The 23,580-nt window shown below is 45.3% G+C and overlaps 1 protein-coding gene across 1 annotated transcript in view; it reads right to left on the bottom strand.

Moving 5' to 3' along the window:
* Positions 1-23,580, bottom strand: part of STAC3 (SH3 and cysteine rich domain 3) — a 212,911-nt gene that overhangs the window by 176,468 nt on the left and 12,863 nt on the right. The gene's annotated exons all lie outside the window — the stretch shown is intronic.

The following is a 23,580-nucleotide window of genomic DNA, read 5'->3' as shown; positions in this document are numbered from 1 at the left end:
TGTGGAAACCCCCCACAAGTGACCCCATTTTGGAAACTAGACCCCATAAGGAACTTGCCTAGATGTGTGGTGAGCACCTTGAACCCCGAAGTGCTTCACAGAAGATTGTAACGCAGAGCCATGAAAATAAAAAATCTTTTTTTTCCTCAAAAAATGAATTTTTAGCTCGCAATTTTTTATTTTCACAAGGGTAACAGGAGAAATTGGACCCCAAAAGTTGTTGTCCAGTTTGTCCTGAGTACGCTGGTACCCCATATGTGGGGGGAAACCACTGTTTGGGCACACGTTGGGTCTCAGCAGGGAAGTAGTGACATTTTGAAATGCTGACTTTGATGGAATGGTCTGCGGGCGTCATGTTACATTTGCTGAGCCCCTGATGTGCCTAAACAGTAGAAACCTCCCACAAGTGACCCCATTTTGGAAACAAGACCCCCCCGGGAACTTATCTAGATGTATGGTGAGCACCTTGAACCCCCAAGTGCTTCACAGAAGTTTATAGCGCAGAGCCGTGAAAATAAAAAAATCATTTTTTTCCCTCAAAAAAAATGATTTTTAGCCCGCAATTTTTTTTTTTCACAAGGGTAACAGGATAAATTTGACCCCAAAAGTTGTTGTCCAGTTTGTCCTGAGTACGCTGATACCCCGTATGTGTGGGGGAACCATTGTTTGGGCACACGTCAGGGCTCGGAATGGAAGTAGTGACGTTTTGAAATGCAGACTTTGATGGAATAGTCTGCAGTCGTCATTACGTTTGCAGAGCCCCTGATGTGCCTAAACAGTGGAAACCCCCCACAAGTGACACCATTTTGGAAACTAGACCTTCCAAGGAACTTATGTAGATGTATGGTGAGCACTTTCAACCCCCAAGTGCTTCACAGAAGTTTATAATGCAGAGACATGAAAAAAACATTTTTTTTCCACAAAAATAATTTTTTAGCCCCCAATTTTTTATTTGCCCAAGGGTAACAGGAGAAATTAGACCCCAAAAGTTGTTGTGCAATTTTTCCTGAGTATGCTGATACCCCATATGTGGGGGTAAACCACTGTTTGGGCACACGTCGGGGCTTGGAAGGGAGTGAGCACCATTTGACTTTTTGAACGCAAAATTGGCTGGAATCAAAGGTTGCACCATGTCGCGTTTGAAGACCCCCTGATGTGCCTAAACAGTGAAAACCCCTCAATTCTAACTCCAACCCTAACCCCAATACACCCCTAACCACAACCCTAACCCCAACACATCCCTAACCCTAATCCCAACCCTAACCCTAACCCCAACACACCCCTAACCCCAACACTAACCATAACACTAACCACAAGCCTAACCCTAATTCTAACCCTAACCCTCTTTTCAACCCTAACCCTCTTTTCAACCCTAACCCTCTTTTCAACCCTAACCCTCTTTCAAACCCTAACCCTCTTTCCAACCCTAACCCTCTTTCCAACCCTAACCCTCTTTCCAACCCTAACCCTCTTTCCAACCCTAACCCTCTTTCCAACCCTAACCCTCTTTCCAACCCTAACCCTAACCCTCTTTCCAACCCTAACCCTAACCCTCTTTCCAACCCTAACCCTCTTTCCAACCCTAACCCTAACCCTCTTTCCAACCCTAACCCTAATTATTGTGAAATAATGGAATCTGCAGCCGGCAGATTCGGGCGGGCGCACTGCGCATGCGCCCGCCATTTTCTAAGATGGCGGCGCCCATGAACCGGACCCGCCGGACACCGGGAGCGACGGGGGGACTTGGAAGGTGCCGGGGGCGGTGAGAGTGGGTGAGGGGGGATCGGAAGCTGGCAGGGAGCGAAGGGAATGGGAGGGGGGGCAGATGATGACAGCGGCGGCAGATCGCCGCTGTCATTCAGTGGCAGGGGGGGCGATCGCCGGTGGGGGGGGTCAAATCGGTGTCTCCAGCCATGTCCGATGCTACTGCAGCATCGGCCATGGCTGGATTGTAATATTTCATCAATTTTCATTGATGAAATATTACTATCGCTCTGATTGGCGGTTTCACTTTTAACAGCCAATCAGATCGATCGTAGCCACGTGGGGGCGAAGCCACGCCCCCTGTGGTAAATTACAAAGCCCCCTGTATCTGCGGGTCAGGTGACCTTTCATTGACCCCGGTCACCCGACCCGCAGGGGGGCTTTGAATTCATGACACAGGGTATGCGTCATAGGTCGGATTGGCACCGACTTTCATGATGCATACACTGTGTCACAGGTCGGGAAGGGGTTAAATATAATGTGAGTCTGATCTGTTTACACATGTATTTTGGGCTAGTCAATCTCTTGTTGAGAAAATTTAGCGCCAGGTTAATTAGCATAATTTGATCAGCTTGCCACAACGGTTTTCTGATGGATTTGTGTACATATGGACCCGCTTTATTAAGTGATTTTCTATTCTTACTGCCTTATATTGATGTGCCTTTTCATAATAATTTTGTGATTCAGTTTCACAATGAAATTGTATAATTATTAGTAGAGTGATACTCCAGTGCCCCCTTCTGGTTGCACTATTTTTTCAGACATATTGTGCCATACTTTTTCTGCATATTTTAATAGGATGTAAATAAAATTCTTCATTTTATACACATGTAATTCTCCTTGGATCTCTTCATTGGGTATGTTGTGTAATGACATTAGTACCCGTTTCGTGTGGTTACTTTAAAAATTAAAGTGATTTTAAAATGTTCTCTGGAATGCTCTACCCCAAGAAATTAGGACTATCCACAATTTGCATAGTTTCAGGCGCTCCCTCAAAACACATTTGTTCAGAGCGGCCTAACACGTTCACTAATCAAAGTCATTCTATGTGTAAGTGTGCGTGTGTAGCCCATTCACTATCTCCATCCATCCCTCACTCCCTCAAGATGGCTGGACCTTCATTGTAAATACATCATTGTAAATACACACCTGTACTTTGTATCTCCCCACCTCATTGTAGATTGTAAGCTCTCACGAGCAGGGTCGTCTTATTTCGTCTTATTTTGCTTTAATTATTGTATTGTTAACATTGTTACTTATAACTTGTGTTTTGAAACTGTTAAACTGTAAAGCGCTGCGGAATATGTTGGCGCTATATAAAGATTATTATTATTATTCTCTGCGTAAAAATATCTATCCATTTTCTGCTTTAAATAAGCCACCTATGGTATATGACCCCCACACTGTCCGCCCTTATGTTACACCCCTACACTGTCCACTTTAACAACCTACAACCACTACATTGTCTGCCATTATCAGCTATAACCGTTATACACCATCCGCCATTATGAACTGCAGCCTATACCATGCCTCTCCACTGTTTTCCCTTACACTATCTCTACACTGTTCCACCCACCATGTTAACATAACATCTTTCCATACTGCCCCCTCTACATATCCATTCTGTGCTCCTTTTCCACACTATGCCCTCAACTGTCCCCCTACACAGTATGGTCACCACAACAGCCCATACAAGATGATACTCACAATAGCTCCCAAATATACACTATGATGTCCACCACAGCTCCCCATGCAGTATGATGTCTACCACATGATGTCCCATGATGATACCACATGATGATATGATGTCCCCCATTATATAGTATGGTCACCACCATAGGCTCCATTTATAGTATGATATCCTCTACAGTTTTGCATTAACAGTATGATTGCACAAACAGCACCCCATAGGGTATTATGGCCTCCACAGCACCCCACAGCCCCCTATACAGTATAATAACCCCCACAGCGTGCTATACAATATGATCACTTCAGCTCTCAATATAAGGTCCTTAACAGCCCCCTTTAAAGAATGAGGTCTCCATAGAACCCAGTATCATGTCTCCACAGTCCCTATACAGTAGGATCCCCCCCCCACAGACTCCCTATACAGTATGATGCCCTCTCTATATCATCATATCCCCATAGGCCAGGTATAATATCTCCACAGCCCCAAGTATAATGTCTACCATATCATACGATGTGACCACAGCCCAGGTAAAATGTCCCCCACAGTCCCTTTTGTGATGTCCTCGATTTAGTGGCAAAATAGAATATATATATAAAAAAAAAACCATATAATCTAGGTTCCCTGTCCAGCGCAGCATCCGTCTCCTATTTTATCTGGTACAGCAGCGGGCGCTGGACGGCCCAATGCAGTGACATCATTGCATCATCCAACGTCCCCGGCGTGTGCTGTCTCCAACAGGGCACACGCCGGAAGAAGCCTGTGTTCTGGAGTTCCCAGAGGAGCAGGGAACTGAATACAGCTCCTCTGCTCCTGTCCTGGGTATCGCTCACATCAATTGTATTCGCATATTAGAGTGCAGGGAGGGAGCTTCAGCTGGGGCACAGGCGGTGAGGGGTGTCAGTGATTGACGCTGCTCACCTGCACCCCATTAGTAAGTGTGCTAAGTGCCTGCAGCTGGAGGAAGGTGCAGGGCGTCAGCAGGCATTCCGCGATGTCAGATTTCAGATTTTTACTTCAAAGTGCGACCCCTCAGTGAGGCAAGAGGTAACGCCCTATGCGGGTGCCTACTCTCCCTAACCCTTGTCCCAGACCTGACTATCTTTGTGCTAAGGATGCAAATGGAATTGAAGACAAGACAAAATCAACTTCATGGGACAGCATCACAAATCCCTTCTCTTGCTGTAACCGGAATACAGGTGTCAAAGGTGAAAGATCATACCTCCCAAATAATTGCTCTAGAACAATTCAAACCAGCATCAGTTATGCTCGTCCCAACACTCATCTCAGCTTCAAAGTTTGAGATCACATTATTTACCCATTATCCCTTGTACAGTATTAAATCCCCTTCCATCTAATCAGTGATCTTCATTATCTGCAAAATAACCACTTCACATAAAGTATCTTAATGATCGTAATAGTCACAGAGCTTATTTTAAGACATTATATGCCGAGATACTGCAGAAAAAAGAGCTGATGTAGAATTTATATTTCAAGATTCATTTTCCATATCCAATAATGTTCTGTTCTGTGTTATAACTTTCCTCTCAGACGACATTCACATTTTTAAAAACAGAAGGGGTGTGGTCCTTTCTTGCTTATCATGTAAGGGCTCATGCACACTGATGGATTAGTTTTGTACAGAATTTAATATGGTGTCCATACAAGATCCCATATTCCAATGATTTTACATGTAGGCACACAAATGAGAGAATAGTATTTACAAATTCCTCTGTACAGGGTCCACACACACCTAAATTGGCCCTTAGTCTTGTTCTTGGGGTAATGATGAGAACAAGATGCCTTTGCTAGTGCTAACATCCTTACAATATGTTTTTGTGCTCCCAAGTTTCTCAAACTTGTCTTTGAGTGACCCAGCAAGCAGCCATGTCTTTCTGTGCAAAATGATAACTAATGAAACACAGTTGTGAAACGATATACAAAGGGACACACAGTAACCATATCTGTTCTTTTTTTGCTGACTAAATAGTTATTTAGGGTCAAACATAAGGACACTAACTCAACATAAGGATATAGAATATGATGATAAACATCGCAGGGACGTATGTTTCAAACCAGAAGCAAAACAAGAGACAGTAGTTCCAGTGGAGATTGGAAACTGGAATCAAAGCTCAGATATAAACATCTAAATAAATTGGGCACTTGTGGGAATATGCAAAGTTTTGGCTATATGCTAAAATAGGGATCTCAAACCAAAATGGGGTCTGAGGAACTTCGAAAAATCTTGTGCTGGTGTTTGGCCGCATTGTTAAATTTAGGCTGGGGCTACAAGATGACTGGCTGCAACAGAGACAAAGTTCCCCACTAGAGTTGAGCGAAACGGGTCGAAAAAATTCAAAAGTCGCCGACTTTTGGCAAAGTCGGGTTTCATGAAACGAAACCCGACCCTAGGATGAGGTCGGCCACGAGGTCGGCGACTTACGCGCCAAAGTCGCGTTTCAAAAGTTTGTTTTGCGCTCTTTTTCAGCCAATCAGGATCCACGGACACTGTGGGCAACGTGATGACCTAGGCACGGGTCACCACCATCTTTCAGAAGGGCATGCAAGTGATTGGCTTGCTTTGGTGGGCGTCACAGGGGGTATAAAAGGGCGTGCACGCTGACCGCCATCTTACTTCTGCCGATCTTAGTATAGGGAGAGGTTGCTGCTGATTCTGTAGGGAGAGCGTTAGGCAGGGAAGAAGACAAAAAAACTGCTTCTGCTGCTAGCGATTTGGCCTGCACAACACACAAGTCACTGTGTGTGCAGTGCAAGGGGAGGCTATATTGTGGTGTATCAGTGGTGTTGGTTGTTGGGCTGCCTTCTAAGGCTTCCTGACACGCTGGCATTGCTGTTTACCCACTGCTCCGCAAACTGCTTTTTTAAAAGCAATCCAATCTCCCTTATCCTCTCGTCACTTTGGTCACAGGCAGCTGTGCCATCGAGCGTGTCACATAGCGCTCAGATATCAGTGGGCCGCACACAATCCACAAGTGTCCAGTGTCCAAAAGTGTACGCAGAGATTCAAAATCTCCATTATCCTCTCGTCACTTTGGTCACAGGCAGCTGTGCCATCGAGCGTGTCACATAGCGCTCAGATATCAGTGGGCCGCACACAATCCACAAGTGTCCACTGTCCACAAGTGTACGCAGAGATTCAAAATCTCCATTATCCTCTCGTCACTTTGGTCACAGGCAGCTGTGCCATCGAGCGTGTCACATAGCGCTCAGATATCAGTGGGCCGCACACAATCCACAAGTGTCCACTGTCCACAAGTGTACGCAGAGATTCAAAATCTCCATTATCCTCTCGTCACTTTGGTCACAGGCAGCTGTGCCATCGAGCGTGTCACATAGCGCTCAGATATCAGTGGGCCGCACACAATCCACAAGTGTCCAGTGTCCAAAAGTGTACGCAGAGATTCAAAATCTCCATTATCCTCTCGTCACTTTGGTCACAGGCAGCTGTGCCATCGAGCGTGTCACATAGCGCTCAGATATCAGTGGGCCGCACACAATCAACAAGTGTCCAGTGTCCAAAAGTGTAAGCAGAGATTCAAAATCTCCATTATCCTCTCGTCACTTTGGTCACAGGCAGCTGTGCCATCGAGCGTGTCACATAGCGCTCAGATATCAGTGGGCCGCACACAATCCACAAGTGTCCACTGTCCACAAGTGTACGCAGAGATTCAAAATCTCCATTATCCTCTCGTCACTTTGGTCACAGGCAGCTGTGCCATCGAGCGTGTCACATAGCGCTCAGATATCAGTGGGCCGCACACAATCCACAAGTGTCCACTGTCCACAAGTGTACGCAGAGATTCAAAATCTCCATTATCCTCTCGTCACTTTGGTCACAGGCAGCTGTGCCATCGAGCGTGTCACATTGCGCTCAGATATCAGTGGGCCGCACACAATCCACAAGTGTCCACTGTCCACAAGTGTGTGCAGAAATTCTAAAACTCCCCTGTCCTATAGACACCTTGTACCTTGTTTTACATTACTATATAGTTTGTTGGATTTTGTCTACATTTCTACCAAAAATGAGGAAGGCTGGTGGAAGAGGCCGTGGAATTGGGCGGGGGTTGGCAGCTGGTAATGATGGTGTTGGTGGTGGATCTGATGGTAGTGGCAAGAGCAAAATAGGACCAAATGCAGGAGGTGCTGACCCTGCGTCATCGTCTGTCTACATAAGGCCTCGAACGCTTAGTTTTCTAGGAGTTGGCAAACCGCTTTTAAAGGCAGAGCATCAGGAAAAAGTTTTGTCTTACATTGCTGACTCAGCCTCCAGCTCTATCGCCTCCTCTTCTTCAGTTGTAAAAAGTAAAAGCACTGAGTCGTCATTGGAGGCTCATGTTCATGAACCACACCTTTCCTTGTGTCCTTCACCCCAACCAAGATTGAAGGATGACGCAGGCCATACTACTGATTACTCCATGGAGCTGTTTTCACATACCATGCCTGGATTATCAAGTCAAATGGTGAATTACCCAGGCCAAGATGAATCTGACATGGAGTGCACTGATGCACAGCCGCTGATGGATGATTCTGCTGGTACATTCACTCAGAGCACTACATTGTCCTCGCAGTGTACAGAGCCAGATTTTGACCCTGATGAGACTCAGGTGCCCCTTCCCGCACACTATACCACCATACACGGTGACACAGAGAAAGGTGCACATGACATAGAAGAGGAGGTGATGGATGACCCAGTTGTTGACCCAGATTGGCATCCATTGGGGGAAGAGGGTGCTGCTTCCAATAGCTCAGATGAGGAGCATCCACAGCAGACATCGACATCGCAACAGCTGTTATCTGGCAGGCCCGGAGCACTCCAAAGACAGGTTCCAAACATCAAAAGAGTTGCTGGACAGCTTGTCCAGAGGGTCAAAAGATCACAGCGTGCTAGGCCGCAAAATGTCTGCCAAAGTAGGAAGAGTGCAGTGTGGCAGTTTTTTGAACAAAATCCTCATGATCAGGCCAAGGTTATCTGTAAGAAGTGCGCAAAGACCTTTAGCCGAGGGAAAAATCTGAAAAATTTGAATACCAGTTGCATGCTTAGACATTTAACCAGCATGCACTTGCAAGCGTGGACACAACACCAAACCTCAAGTGCCACATGTGCAACTGATCACAACGAAGGTAGTCAGCAACGCTACATTGTTTCCCCCACTGTAAGCACACCGGTTAGCACAGCAGCAAATGTTGAGGTGTCGTTGCAAGGCCACAGCAGTCAGGGAATCCCACTGTTATATCAACGAAAGACTGATTCTAGGCCATCAGAAAGAACACCAACTCCATCACCATCATCAACCCTCTCTCAGTCCGCCCTGTCCACCGCTACTTCCACCATATGCAGCTCTCAAGTCCAGCTCACCCTCCCAGACACTATGAGTAGGTCAAGAAAGTACTCAGTCTCTCATCCGCGTACACTGGGTTTGAACGCCCACATTGCCAAACTAATCTCGTTTGAGATGATGCCCTTTCGGTTGGTGGAAAGCACAGCTTTCCGCGAACTCATGGCCTATGCAGTACCACACTATGACCTACCCAGTCGCCACTTCTTCTCTCGCAAAGCCATCCCAGCCCTCCACCATCATGTGAAAGACCGCATTGTCCATGCACTCAAGCAGTCAGTGAGTGGAAAGGTGCACCTCACAACTGATGCATGGTCCAGTCGGCATGGCCAGGGCCGTTACATGTCCATCACTGCGCACTGGGTTAATGTGGTGGATGCAGGGTCCACAGGGGACAGCGGTGGTGGGACAGTGCTGCCTAGCCCACGGTCTAGGAAACAGTTGGCTGTAGGCGTTCGACCCTCCTCCTCCTCCTCCAGAAGCGACAGCTCGTCCACAGAGCGCAGTCGTACGAGCACTCCATCTGCAGCTGCCACTGTTGCACACGATGTGTCCCCCTATCGAGCAGCTAGTGGAAAGCGTCAGCAGGCTGTGTTGCAGATGATGTGTTTGGGCGACAGACACACCGCCGAGGTGCTGGCCGAGTACTTGAAGCGACAAACTGAGTCATGGCTGGGCAGTGTACATCTTGAGGCAGGCAAGGTAGTTAGTGATAACGGCCGTAATTTTGTGGCAGCCATAGCCCTTTCAAAACTCAGCCACATACCTTGCTTGGCTCACACCTTGAACCTGGTGGTGCAGTGCTTCCTCAAAAATTATCCGGAGTTAACAGCCCTGCTCCAGAAGGTGCGAAGACTGTGCGCGCACATCCGCCGGTCGCCTGTACACTCCGTTCGTATGCAGAAGCTGCAGCGATTGCTCCACCTTCCCAACCACCGCCTCATTATCGACATTGCAACAAGGTGGAACTCCACCCTGCACATGGTGGAGCGGCTGTGCGAGCAGAGGCAGGCCATAATGCATTTGTGGGAGGATACACGGCCAGGCACTTTGAGAGCAGACATGGAGTTGACAGGCGTGCAGTGGTCGAAGCTGAAAGACCTTTGTAAAGTCCTTCAGTGTTTTGAGGAATGCACACGGCTGGTAAGCGCAGACGACGCCATCCTAAGCATGAGCATCCCACTTATGCGTCTGCTCATGCAAACTTTGACACACCTTAAGGAGCAGGCGTCTGCAGCCAATGTTGATGAGGAGGAAGAGGAGGAGGGAATCCTTGATGACATTCAGCCATTGTCTGCTCAGGGACCTCTCCTGGACGAGGTGGAGGAAGAAGAGGAGGAGGATGAGGATGATGGGGATGATTACTTAGGGGAGGAGGATGCATCTCGTGGGGCATGTGAAAATGTTGGCGTGGCAAGGTCTGGTACAGGGTTTGTGCGTGACTGGAGGGATGTGGATTTGCCAGAAAGTGCTCCTCCACCCAGCACTCGCAGTGCATCATTGACACCGGGAACATTGGCCCACATGTCAGATTATGCCTTGCGGATCCTAAAAAGGGACCCCCGCATTGCCAAAATGATGAACGATGACGACTACTGGTTGGCCAGCATCCTGGATCCATGCTATAAAGGCAAATTACAAAACATCATGCCACAGGAGAACCTTGACCTAATATTGGCTAATAAACAAGCAACTCTGGTAAATCGGTTGCTTGAGGCATTCCCAGCACACAGCAGCGGTGATGGTTCTCACACGAGCCGTACGGGCCGGGGGCAGCTTGGCAGAGGTGTTCGTGGTGCACACAGCAGAAGTGGCGTTGGAGACAGGGGTTTCATGACAATGTTGTGGACTGATTTTTCAAATACCGCTCACACAACTGGTAATACTGCATCGATGGAAAGTGACAGGAGACAGCAGTTGTCAACTATGGTTACAAACTACTTTTCCTCCCATATCGATGTTCTCCCACGCAGGTCATTCCCCTTTGACTATTGGGCCGCTAAACTGGACACCTGGCCTGAATTGGCCCAATATGCCTTACAGGAGCTCGCTTGCCCAGCTGCAAGTGTGCTATCGGAAAGAGTCTTCAGTGCAGCTGGATCAATCCTGACAGAAAAAAGGACCCGTCTGTCAACCCAAAATGTGGATGATCTAACCTTCATTAAAATGAACCACGCATGGGTTTCCAAGGATTTTGTCCCACCTTCCCCTGATGACACATAGGGTGACAGAAAAATGGCTTGCTTTGGTCCACCTCTTCCTGGTACTTCACCTATTTCGCCTTTTGCATCAGCTGAATGTCCAACATCAACATATGCCACTTTCTAAAACTCCCTAACTGTGCTGCCTCCCCCCCCATGGCCGGGGTCACCACATAGCGCACGACACCGTGCGAGTGCCGTTGCCCTGGACAGGTGGGTAGGCCGACTCTTGGGCGCGGGCACTGGCACAGGGTCCCTCATAGTGCAATCAAGAGTCTCTGACGGTGGTGGTGCACACCCGCCGTCAGACACACCGCTGTACTATGAGGGGCCCAGTGCCAGTACCGACGCCCACGAGTGGGCCCCCCTTGCTTGGCCAGGGCCCCAGCATTTGCAATCTTTACCTCTCCCTGCTCCTCCGCTGTGTAATCTGGGCCGTCAAATCCATACTTGGCCTGACACCGTCTGAGCCTGCCTCCTGATGTATTGACATATATTTTGAATGTGTACGCTATCCATACATGTTATCCGGGGATACGTTACCCCTTCTAACCTTTGTGCAATGACGTGCAATCCATACTGGGCCTAACACCGTCTGAGCCTGCCTCATGCTGTATAGACATATATTTTGAATGTGTACGCTATCCATACATGTTATCCGGGGATACGGTACCCCTTCTAACCTTTGTGCAATGACGTGCAATCCATACTGGGCCTAACACCGTCTGAGCCTGCCTCATGCTGTATAGACATATATCTTGAATGTGTACGCTATCCATACATGTTATCCAGGGATACGGTACCCTTTCTAACCTTTGTGCAATCACGTGCAATCCATACTGGGCCTAACACCGTCTGAGCCTGCCTCATGCTGTATAGACATATATTTTGAATGTGTACGCTATCCATACATGTTATCCAGGGATACGGTACCCCTTCTAACCTTTGTGCAATGACGTGCAATCCATACTGGGCCTAACACCGTCTGAGCTTGCCTCATGCTGTATAGACATATATTTTGAATGTGTACGCTATCCATACATGTTATCCGGGGATACGGTACCCCTTCTAACCTTTGTGCAATGACGTGCAATCCATACTGGGCCTAACACCGTCTGAGCCTGCCTCATGCTGTATAGACATATATTTTGAATGTGTACGCTATCCATACATGTTATCCGGGGATACGGTACCCTTTCTAACCTTTGTGCAATGACGTGCAATCCATACTGGGCCTAACACCGTCTGAGCCTGCCTCATGCTGTATAGACATATATTTTGAATGTGTACGCTATCCATACATGTTATCCGGGGATACGGTACCCCTTCTAACCTTTGTGCAATGACGTGCAATCCATACTGGGCCTAACACCGTCTGAGCCTGCCTCATGCTGTATAGACATATATTTTGAATGTGTACGCTATCCATACATGTTATACGGGGATACGGTACCCCTTCTAACCTTTGTGCAATGACGTGCAATCCATACTGGGCCTAACACCGTCTGAGCCTGCCTCATGCTGTATAGACATATATTTTGAATGTGTACGCTATCCATACATGTTATCCAGGGATACGGTACCCTTTCTAACCTTTGTGCAATCACGTGCAATCCATACTGGGCGTGAGAACGGCTGGCGAGCTGTTAAGCAAGCTACAGCACCTGTCCAGACAAGTACAGGGATTCCCTAGCGAGGAGACTTATTTGATTGTTTTCTATGTTGGGACAGCAATTTTTGGGGAGCACTATACTCTGGAGAATGATAGATGGGGCCCACCATACACTGGAACATTCCAAAGGTGGACATCAGACACTGGAGCAGCATTTACAGGGCCCATTATACACTAGAACATTAGAAATGGGGCCCATTATGTTTGGAGCATTATTTGGGCCCCTAAGACAGTGGAGCTTCATCCATGGGGACCAACATATACTGTAGCATTATGTGGAGCTCATCATATACTGTTTCAAACATTATATGGGACCAATGATTTTGTATGGAGAAATAGATGGGCCTCGTCATGAGATGTAAAAAGTGAGGTATTTTTCATTGTACTATACCGCTATTTCTCTGCCGTATCGGAGCATGATGAGTTGTGGTATGTGTTAAAGGGGCGCTCTTTCGCCCAGGGCACATGAAAACCTGCAGCCAGCCCTCCCCCCCCCCACAAATTTAGCCAAATAACCCCCATTTTTCAGTGCGTAACTTGTATTATGAAGTTAATTAAGGTTGACAAGCTTAAGTAAGAAGAATTGATGCTTTTGGCATTCAAATGGGCACTGTAGGTGTGTTTCCTGTCCTCCTCTCACTGCCGACTTTTATTCCCCATTGACTTACATTGGGTTTCGTGTTTCGGGACGACCCCGACTTTTCCCTATAATCGGACGATCTTGCTCGACCCGACTTTTGGAAAAGTCGGGTTTCACGAAACGAAACGCGACCCTAAAAAAGCAAAAGTCGCTCAACTCTATTCCCCACATTACAACTCGGAATACAGATACAACACTTTTAATATATAAATCGCCATTGTGTAAACACACGATTAACAATGTATACTGAAAAACAAGAACTGTGGCCCCCATTAACTATAATTAGCCACTTGTCCCCCTGGCCAATAAAAATATAAAATAACCACTGATCATCACCCCCAAATTCATTTCAAGTCCTTGCCCTGTGTCCTACCCCTCAAATAATTTCAATTACATGTCCTCTCTCCCACTCTATCCCACCCAGCCAATTCATTTAATTACATGTCCACTCTTTTGCCCCCCATTTCATTAGAATTGCGTCGTCTATCCCACTCCACCCACTATTCTTGTCAACTATATGTCCTCTGTCGCACTCCCATCACAACCGCATTGTGCTTTTCTCTGGTTTCTCAAAAGGAATCAATTACCTCTTCAAGTGATCCCACTTGGAGCAAGCTGCCTCCATCCTCTATTGACAGAGCACTTGAATAGTACAGGTGCTCTGCCTGCCAGCTGAATAATATAGAAAGCACTGTGCAAAAAGCCAGTAATGGCTTCCTGGCCTGGGATACATGCAGCCCAAGGTGGCAAAATAAAGACTATAATGAGAGCAGTCTTGCCATTGATCCCTGGGAGCTATGTGACCTGGGCACCAGCCCAGGTTGCCCACATTATAATTTGTCCCTAGTCACTGGTCAGAAGAAATTGTTTCAGCAGATCACAGGTTTGAGGCCTGTGTATTAAAAGATGACAATTTAACAATAAAAAATATTGTTAAGATAGAGAGAATAAGACAATGAAAATCTGTACAATACACAGGTAAGAAGACCTAAGGAACTAAAGGGGTTGTCTGGTGATGAACTTCTTGATCGCTGGAGTTCAGACTGCAAGGCCCCGCATTGATCAGCAGAATGGAGACATTTTATCCCTATAAAAATGCAGAAGCAGGACCCATTCATTCTCTAAGTGGCTGCTGGAAAAAGCCGCATCCTCATGTGGAATGAATAAAGCGGCGGTCGAGCATGAAGACTGCTGCTTCAATCTAACGGGGATACAAAGTTCCCCATTCTGTTGATCAGTGCAGGTCTCATGGGTCAGACCCCCACCGACCAGTAATTTATCACCCATCAAGTGTGTATGTGATATCTTGTTTTTATCGTTCAACTACTAAGGTAAAAAGACTAAAGAAGAACTAAAGTTAAAGACTTAGGAGAAATTTTTAAGAGACACCTCTGCAGTCATGTCCAATTTGCAGATAAAAATTTCCCAGTCAATGTGTCCAGCGTCGGACTGGAACACCTTGGGCCCACCAGAGAAAATCATTCTTGGGGCCCACTATGTAGCTGCATAGAGTTAAATACCAGACCACCAATTATGAGGTAAAACACGCTAATATCCGGGTATAATATAAGGTTGTACATGTCTTAATTATGTAGCAGGAGTTGGGGTAGCCCCCTCATAGAATATAAAGCAGCCCCCTCACATAGTATAATGCAGCCATCTCATAGAATATAATGCAGCCATCTCATAGAATATAATACTGCCCCCCTCATAGGGTATAATACTGCCCCCCTCATAGGGAATAATGCACCCCCTCATAGGGAATAATGCACCCCCTCATAGGGTATAATGCACCCCCTCATAGGGTATAATGCTGCCCCCCTCATAGGGAATAATGCACCCCCTCATAGGGTATAATACTGCACCCCCTCATAGGGTATAATACTGCCCCCCTCATAGGGTATAATACTGCCCCCCTCATAGGGTATAATACTGCCCCCCTCATAGGGTATAATACTGCCCCCCTCATAGGGAATAATGCACCCCTCATAGGGAATAATGCACCCCCTCATAGGGTATAATGCTGCCCCCCTCATAGGGAATAATGCTGCCCCCCTCATAGGGTATAATGCTGCCCCCTCATAGGGTATAATACTGCCCCCCTCATAGGGTATAATACTGCCCCCCTCATAGGGTATAATACTGCCCCCCTCATAGGGTATAATACTGCCCCCCTCATAGGGTATAATACTGCCCCCCTCATAGGGTATAATACTGCCCCCCTCATAGGGTATAATACTGCCCCCCTCATAGGGAATAATGCACCCCCTCATAGGGAATAATGCACCCCCTCATAGGGAATAATGCTGCCCCCTCATAGGGTATAATACTGCCCCCCTCATAGGGTATAATACTGCCCCCCTCATAGGGTATAATACTGCCCCCCTCATAGGGTATAATGCTGCCCCCCTCATAGGGAATAATGCACCCCCTCATAGGGTATAATGCTGCCCCCTCATAGGGTATAATACTGCCCCCCTCATAGGGTATAATACTGCCCCCCTCATAGGGTATAATACTGCCCCCCTCATAGGGTATAATACTGCCCCCCTCATAGGGTATAATACTGCCCCCCTCATAGGGTATAATACTGCCCCCCTCATAGGGTATAATACTGCCCCCCTCATAGGGTATAATACTGCCCCCCTCATAGGGAATGATGCTGCCCTCCTCATAGGGTATAATGCTGCCTCCTCATAGGGTATAATGCTGCCTCCTCATAGGGTATAATGCTGCCCCCTCATAGGGTATAATGCTGCCCCCTCATAGGGTATAACGCTGCCCCCCTCATAGGGAATAATGCACCCCCTCATAGGGTATAATGCTGCCCCCTCATAGGGTATAATGCTATATAGATATATAGATATAGAGTTAGATAGATATAGATAGAAAGATAGATGTAGAAATAGATAGATATAGAGATAGATAGTAGATAATGGATAGAAAGTAGATAATGGATAGATATAGATAGAAAGATTCATAGAGAGAGATAGAGAGAGATAGATATAAAGATAGATATAGAAAGAAATATAGATAGATAGATAGATAGATAGATAGATAGATATAGAGATAGATAGAAAATAGATAATGGATAGATATAGAGATAGATAGCTATAGATAGAAAGATATAGAGATAGATAGATATAGAGATAGAGATAGATAATAGATAGAGATAGATAATAGATAGAGATATACAGAAATAATAATAATAATAATAATAATAATAATATAGACATATATAGATAGATATAGAGATATATATAGAGATAGATAGATATAGGAGATAATAGATAATAGAGATAGATAGATAGATATAGAGATAGATATAGAGACAGATAGATATAGAAAGATAGATATAGAGATAGATATAGAGATAATAGCTAGATATAGAGATATGTATAGAGATAGATATAGAGTTAGAAAGATAGATAGATATAGAGAGAGATATAGAGATAGATAGAGATAGCTAGATAGATAGATGGATAGATAGATATAGATAATAGAGAGATATAATAGATAGATATAGAGATAGATATAGAGATAGATCAATAGATAGATAAAGATAGAGATAGATAGATAATGAGATATAGAGATAGATATAGAGATATAGTGTTAGATAGAAAGATAGATATAGAGATAGATAGATATAGAGATAGATATAGAGATAGATATGGATATAGAGATAGATAGATATAGAGATAGATCGATATAGAGATAATAGATACATATAGAGATAATATATAGATAGCTATAGAGAGAGAGATATAGAGATAGATATAGAGAGAAACAGATATAGATATAGAGATAGATATAGAGATAGATAGGTAGATAGATATAGAGATAATAGATAGATATAGAGATAGATAGATATAGATATAAAGATAGATAGAGAGAGAGCGGTAGATAGAGAGAGAGAGAGATAGATATAGAGAGAGATAGATACAGAGATCGATAAAAAGATAGAGATAGATATAGATAATAGATAGAGATAGATAGATAATATAGAGATAACAGATAGATATAGAGATAGAGTAAGATAGAAAGATATAGAGATAGGTAGATATAGATAATAGAGATAGCTAGATAGACATAATAGATAGATATAGATATAGATAGATATAGAGATAGATAGAAAGATAGATATAGAGATAGATGTAGAGATAGAAAGATATAGAGATAGAGCGATAGATAGATAGATATAGATAATAGAGATAGATAGAGATAATAGAGATAGATAGATAAAGATAGATAAAGATAGATAGATATAGAGATAGATATAGAGATAGAAAGATAGATAGATATACAGAGAGATAGATATAGAGATAGAGATAAATAGATAGATATAGAGAGAGAGATAGAGAGAAATAGATATAGATATAGAGATAATAGATATAGAGATAGATAGATATAGATATAGAGATAGATACAGAGAAAAGATATAGAGATAAATAGATAGAGAAAGATAGATAGAGATAGAGCGATAGATAGATATACAGAGAGATAGATATAGAGATAGATAGAGATATATAAATAGATAGCTATAGAAAGAGATATAGAGATAGATATAGAGAGAAATAGATATACTGTAGATAGAGATAGATATAGAGATAGATATAGAGATATATAGATATAAAGATAGATATAGAGATAGATATAGAGATAGATATAGAGCGATAGATAGCGAGAGATATAGATATAGAGATAGATAGATACAGAGAAAAGATATATAGATATAGAGATAGATAAATAGATAGATAGGTATAGAGATAGATAGATATAGATATTAGATAGAGATATATATAGATAAAGATAGATATATATATAGATGTAGCTAGATAGATAATAAATATAGAGATAATAGATATAGAGATAGATAGAGTAAGATAGATAGATATAGAGATAGATAGACATAATAGATAGATATAGAGATATATATAGAAAGATATAGAGATAGATAGATAGATATAGAGATAGATGTAGAGATAGAAAGATAGATATAAAGATAGAGCGATAGAGATAGATATAGAAAATAGATAGAGATAGATATAGAGATAGATATTGATAATAGATAGAGATAGAAAGATAGATAGATATAAGAGAGATAGAGAGAGAGATATATAGAGATAGATAGAGAGAGACAGATAGAGAGAGCGAGAGAGATATGAAAAAAAAAACCAAAACACAATACTCACCTCTCCTCCTCGCTCCCACGCTGATCCCGGCTTCAGTGTCAGGAGCTGCCCCCTCTGCCAGACACACAGCGGGTGCGCGATGTAGTGATGTCATCGCGCACTGGCTGTGAGTCAGGAGCAGAGGGGACTGAGGGCGGCGCCGGCCCTGATTTACAGCTGTAGTCTGCAGAGCAGCTTACTGGGCTGGGGGCGGGGCCTCTGGGGGGTGGAGACTGTGAAATGATATTCACTGCTTCGCAGTGAATATTCATTTCTCTTTAGCAGCGGGGACAGGGGCTCCTGCCTCCTGACACCCGCTGCTGCTCCGCTGGCAGGGGCCCCCATAGCAGCTGCATGGTGTGCGACACACCACTGGCTGGGGGCCCCTGGAGCAGCGGGGGCCCTAGGCAACTGCTGGCCCTGTATGCCAGCAGGTGCCAGAGCCCACCAGATGCCAGGGCCCACCGGAGAATCCTCCAGTTCTCCGGTGGGCCAGTCCGACGCTGAATGTGTCCATGAAAAGAACAAATACAATCTATGTCATTGCAGTGCAGTTCATTTTTTGCATCAATTTGGTTTGAGAAGTTTAAAAATATATATTTGTTTGCATATGAGTAAAAGCACAGACCAAAAATAGAATTAGACTTACCGCTAATTCAGTTTCTAGAAACCTTCCACGACAGCATAGGAGGTTGTCTCCACGCCCTAATAGGGGACAGGAACTACAAAGAGACTAAAAGGACCCTCCCACCTCCCTCTCACCAGTGACTTATAACTGAACTCCGTAGCACCGGTTACCTTAAGATTCTCAGAATTTGTCCAAGAATACAGGGAGGGAAATAGTGCTGTCGTGGAAGGTTTCTAGAAACCAAATTACTGGCAAGTCTAATTCTATTTTCTCTAGCAACCTTCCACGACAGCATAGGAGGTATACCAACCTATACTGCACTAAGGGGGGGACAATGGCCTGAAGAACTTCACGGCCAAAGACTAAATCCCTGTTGGACCAAGGTCCAACCTATAGTGTTTAGTAAAGGTATGTAACGAGGACCAAGTTGCAGCCCTGCAGATCCGCTCGGAGGATGCACCTGCCCTCTTAGCTCATGAGACAGAAGTAGACCGTAATGAATGAGCCGTAAGGGGTGTGATGTTCTGTGCTAGATATGTTTCAGAGATGGCCTTCTTGATCCAGTTGGCAATGGTGTTTTTTGTCCCCTTTTTTCCTTTATTTGCACCCGACGAATGGATAAACCGGTTGTGGTCGATTCTATAGGGCTTAGTACAACTCAAGTAGTGAAGGATTATGCGCCTTATGCCAAGCATATGAAAACAATTTGTTTTTAGGATTTGTTGGGTTCTGGCAAAACGAGGGAAGAATTATATTCTGTGATCTATTAAAGTTAGACACGACCTTCGGGAGAAAGGATGGATCAAGAGAGAGAACTAGGGAGTCATCCTTAACGGTTAGGTAGGGCTCTCTAATTGAAAGAGCCTGGAGCTCTCCTATATGCCTTGCTGAGGTTATTGCTTACAAGGAAGGCCGCTTTACAGGAGAGGAGCTGAGAAGTATAAGATGATAGGGGCTCAATGGGGGATTGTGTTATGAATGGGTCACCGAGGAGGAACAACAAAAAGCTAAGTTCCAGAAAACCAGAGAGGTTGGTCACTATGCAGATTGCAGATCCCTGATCTTAACCACACAACTAATAGTAGCAGTGGAGCGTTCCTACGTTGTTCCTAGATGCCTCGTCACCACCGGAGGACTACATAAACCTAAAGCAAGAAAAGGGAAAACTAACTGCCCCAGAGCAGACCCCAAAGAAAAAGACAGCCCCCACACATGTATTGACGGTGAAGCAAGATGAAAACACATACACAGGCAGGAAAATAGGCTGAGCAAACGATGGGGCCCGACTAACTAGAAAGGACAGGAAAGGAAAGCCACTGTCTGCAATCTGCCAAAAAACCCTACCAAAAATAATGTCCAACACGTCTGATAGCAAAATTAACCCTGAAGTCACTAGACTTCTCCCACTATATCAGCACTCTGAAATATTCTGAAACAGAGCAAAAAGAGGCCAATCTAATAAGGGACAAAAGGCAAATAAAGATAAATAGGAGTGGAAGTTCAGCATAGCCCCAGCTGGGGCAAGCTGACCACACAAGAAACTGAATTGACCAACAAGCGCAAGTGTGAACATTAGCAAAAAACAAACTTAACTTAAGAAGACTGGAAGAGAGCAGAAGTCCAAGACCTGAGAAGCAGACTGAATCACCAGCAGCAGGATAGGGCGTCGGCTGTCTTATATCCAGTCTGATACTCCAGAGATCCAATAGTTATCCTTCTCATCAGGTGGCAGATAACTACCACTTAACCAACCTCACTACCTCCTGTCACCACCAGAAGGAGAACGGAAGAACTCTCAACTGGAGGAGCAGAAAGTGAGCTCATAACAGGATTGAGTGAGCCCCTTAAGCACCACATTTAAGTCCCATGGTGGAATGACAATTTGTTTTTTCGGATGTAGCCTAGTGGCTGATGTCATGAACCTTTTTACCGGTGGCTGGCTAAGTCACAGTCGAACATGGAGCTTAAGGCCTAGACCTGTACCTTCAGGGTGCTAGGTTTTAGGCCTACCTCAAGCCCCCTCCGTAAGAAATCCAGGATACGATGGGTCAGGAGGATTCTGCAGACACCATGATGAAAATCTTTTCCATACTTTGTTGTATATGGCATTGGTGACTGGCCTCCTTGATTTCTAAAGGGTCTCAACTACCGCCTCTGATAGACCCTTGACCCTCAGGATCTGGGCCTCAGTAACCAGGCTGCTAACTTCATTCACTGAAGGTTTGGGTGGTGTAGGGGGCCCTGCAGGAGGAGGTCGTCCTCCACGGGTAAGAGGAGCGGTCCATCTACGTGGAGATCTGTAATTAAGGAAAACTAGCTCCTCTTCCCAGCGGAGCCACCAAGATGGTTGGGGTTCGATCTTCTCGGATCTTTCTCAGGGTTGCGATGAGGATTGGAATTGGGGGAAAAACATGCGCCAAATGGAATTCCAACTTGTGAGTGAATGCATCTACCCCTAGTGACCTGTCCCTGGGGTTCAGGGAGAAGTAGTTTCCTACTTGAGCGTTTCTGCTTGATGCTAGCAGATCCACTTCTGAAAGGCCCCACTTGTGTACTAACTTCTGAAACATTCTTCCATTCAGACTCCACACGCCAGGCTGGAAATATCTTGTGCTCAGGAAGTCCGCCTGAAGATTGGAGGTCCCCTTTAGGTGGACTGCTGTTAGTGAAAGGAGGTGCCTTTCAGCTCAGGAAAGTATTTGTCCTGAAAGATTTTTTAGGCTGTTGAACTTCGTGCCACCCTGGTGTTTGAGGTGTGCCACTGTTGTCATATTGTCAGACTCTGATATGATGACCTGTCTTGCAGCCAGGAGAGCTTCTTCCACTGCTTTCAGCTCCCTGATTTTGGAACATCTCATACTCTCTTCTTGACTCCATAACCCCTGGAATGGCAGCTGGGATACCACGGCTCTCCAGCCTTTTTTTGCTGGCATCTGATGTTACTGTGACCAAGGGGACATGGGACCAGCTGACGCCTCTGCGCAGATTTTTGTAGTCCATCTACCAAGCCAGTGAAGTTTTTACCTTCCCTGGGGTCAGGACTCTCCTGTTTAGGCAATTGTGATCTCTGTTCCAATTTCCCAAGATATGGGACTGGAGGATTTTGGAATGGGCCTGCGCCCCGAGCACCGACTGGATGCAGGACGTCCTCGACCCTAGTACTGACATAGCTGACCGGAGGGTGGGGACCTCTGCTTTCTGAAGCTCAAGATCTTTGATATTATAGTCACTTGATGATCTTCCAGAAGGAAGGACATCAGTTTTCTTGAGTCCAAGAGGACTCCCAAAAACCTCATTTCCTGAGAGGGTTGGATCTGTGATTTTTTATACTCGGGATCCACCCAAGAGATCGGAGAATATGCAGAGTTTGAGCTACCTGGTTTTCCAGAGTCTGGTAGGAGATTCCTATTATCAATAGGTCGTCCTGGTAAGGTACAATGCATATACCCTGGCCTCGGATGTGGGACACAGCTTTCGCCCTAATTTTTGAAAATACCCGTGGGGCAGAGGATATCCCAAAGGGAAGCACTTTTCTCTGGACCCCGACAGACCGCCAACCTTAGATATTTCCTGTGAGCAGGATGTATAGGAATGTGAAAATAGGCATCCTTCAGGTCTATGGTTGCCCTGAAGGAATGAGGGCCTATCAAGGGAATGGCAGCCTTTACTCATATAGGTTTATTATCCTCTCCTGTGGGCTTCTTTACTAGAAATAGCCTGGAATAATGACTCTTTCATGGTCTCCCACAGGGGACTGAGATATGGCGCTTGATTGCAGGAGGAGTTGAATGCCGGACTTTAGCTTTGCCAAAGCCTCCCGAGATGGTAGGGAGGTGACTCTCAGACCCCTCAGGGAGGAGGATTCGAAATCTAGAAGGCCGTCCTTTATTACTCTGAGTACTCAGGGGCTATTGGAGATTATCGTCCTCCGGGCCCCTCCCATCAGTTTATGGATCACTTTGCCACCTGGCTTCCACACTATCTCTCCTGTGACATCCCCACCCTCATCATAGGAGAGTTCAACATTCCCATTGCCCTTCCCCTCTCAACATCTGCTTCTCACCTTTTATCTCTAACCTCCTCTTTCGGCCTCTCGCAGCATACTAACTCCCCCACGCATAAAGATGGAAACTCCCTCGACTTGGTCTTCTCCCAGCTTTGCTCAGTGGATGATTTCACAAACTCCCCTCTCCCGCTCTCTGACCACAACCTTCTATCATTCTCTATCAAGAACTGCCATCCTGCCCAGGTCACCCCCACTTTCCACACTTTTAGAAACATACAGGCCATTAACACCCAGAAACTTATGAAGAACTTGCCGTCATCATTGGCCCCTATCTCCTCCGTCTCTTGTCCTGATTGTGCCCTGAAGCATTACAATGAAACACTTCAAAGTGCCCTGGATGAAACTGCACCTCCTATACATAGAGCAACTAGACACAGACAGCGACATCCCTGGC

Source organism: Dendrobates tinctorius, unplaced genomic scaffold (assembly GCF_039654945.1).
Source record: "Dendrobates tinctorius isolate UK_male_01 unplaced genomic scaffold, ASM3965494v1 ptg000051l, whole genome shotgun sequence".
NCBI classification, from domain to species: Eukaryota; Metazoa; Chordata; class Amphibia; order Anura; family Dendrobatidae; genus Dendrobates; species Dendrobates tinctorius.
The sequence above is the reverse complement of the archived record's forward strand: the minus strand, read 5'-3'. Positions and strand labels throughout refer to the sequence as shown.